At 38.9% G+C, this 1,568-nt stretch overlaps 1 protein-coding gene across 3 annotated transcripts in view; it reads right to left on the reverse strand.

Moving 5' to 3' along the window:
- TRDN (triadin) overlaps positions 1-1,568 on the reverse strand; it is a 222,549-nt gene that overhangs the window by 112,735 nt on the left and 108,246 nt on the right. The gene's annotated exons all lie outside the window — the stretch shown is intronic.

Raw genomic sequence — 1,568 nt, forward strand, 5'->3', positions numbered from 1 at the left:
TATTTGTCACTGAGGTCAGAACCAAGGGATTTTTGAACACTAGATAAGGTTTTATGATTTTAACAAAATCATTTTCTTCCTAGACATTAGTTGCATTGTCTGATGTGTCTGGGTTATCACAAGGGAAATAGTGAAAGTGTAGAAAAATTTGAGATCTTTAATCCAGCTAGCATTGGTTTAGCTTTCAGAAGATATGTATAAACAGAAGATAAATATGTGAACTACTGGCCTGGATTGCATTCTGTACCTGAATTTCCCATTTGGAAAGTGGAAAAAAGACACCGACTATCTTCCTAAAGCAGTTATAAGATCTGTTACTAAAAAAAATGCAAGACTAACAGGAAGATAATTAATGACAGTTAAAGCAGAATTTTAGGTAGGAAATGATGTGATGATCCAGGCTGCCATTGTTGCTTTATAAGCTCATTTTACCTATGCGATTTGTTTTGAGAACCAAAATAAAGTGGGAAAGGAGTTTGCAACAAAGACAAAGGCTAGTGTGAATATAATTTCTAGGAAAGTTTATTCAAGAAGGAGAAGGGAAGCTCCAGACTCTGGGAAAGGGACCATCAAGAAAAAAATCTGCAAGTAAACTATAGTGCCTGAAAGCACCAGTCACTGTACATTCCTTTTCATGTAGGGTTGGACGCCAATGCTTTAACACAGAGGGTCCCTTTTCTCAGCCAGATTGCAGACTGGTCCCCCCTTGGCTGATGTTTCCCAAACACCAGGACAAACTTTGGGAGAGCTTGGTAAAGGCGTATATCTGCTGAGGTGTAGCAAGCCCCTTAAAGGGGATTTGGAGATGCAGTTCCTTCTCTATCCAGAGTAGCACTGGATAGATTTTTGTAAAAGGTTTTGAAGTCTGACTGTGCCAGACCCTTGTGTCTGATGATTATGTTTGTTTAAGTTACACCTCTGAATTTGTAACAATGGAATTATCTATTTTTCAGGACAATTAACACAATGCTTTTGTATGAGCTGAAGGTCAGAGGATTAATGTGGTTTTATCTACAAAGCATTTTTAAAAGCTAATTAAGAATCATCCAGTTTGCTCTGTACTAAAGACTGAGAACATTTCATATTAGATGACTCTTGATCCTCTGCAGCAGTAGAGATGGAAAAGAGAGAGAGAGAGAGAGAGAGAGAGAGAAATGGAGGGAGAGAGAATTGGAGAAAGAGTGAGCTGCCATGCAAATAAATATATCACAGGGATGCAGTTAATGAAGTGCAATAAAAAAACCTCCATTCCGGTAGCAGTAGAGATAAAATTGTCTCTTGGACCAAAGGACCAATCTAAAATATTAATCTGAAAATATATTCAGTATTTGCAATTACAAGCATTCCTTGTTAGAGCAAGAGAGATGAAGAGGAATATTGAGAAGTGCTTCTCTGAGAACATTATTTTAGAGAGGTTTTTATCACTTAGAGCTTTCAGAGCACCTCTTCCTCTCCCTCTCTCTCTCTCTTGAGCCTGACAGCCTGTACATGCCACCATTCCTCTACAGGGAATGCCTGGTTAATGGGCCTCCAGCCACACATGAGTCTCCTGGGACAAGTATGCAAGG

Source organism: Pyrgilauda ruficollis, unplaced genomic scaffold, assembly GCF_017590135.1.
Source record: "Pyrgilauda ruficollis isolate IOZ18807 unplaced genomic scaffold, ASM1759013v1 scaffold24, whole genome shotgun sequence".
Lineage (NCBI taxonomy): Eukaryota > Metazoa > Chordata > Aves > Passeriformes > Passeridae > Pyrgilauda > Pyrgilauda ruficollis.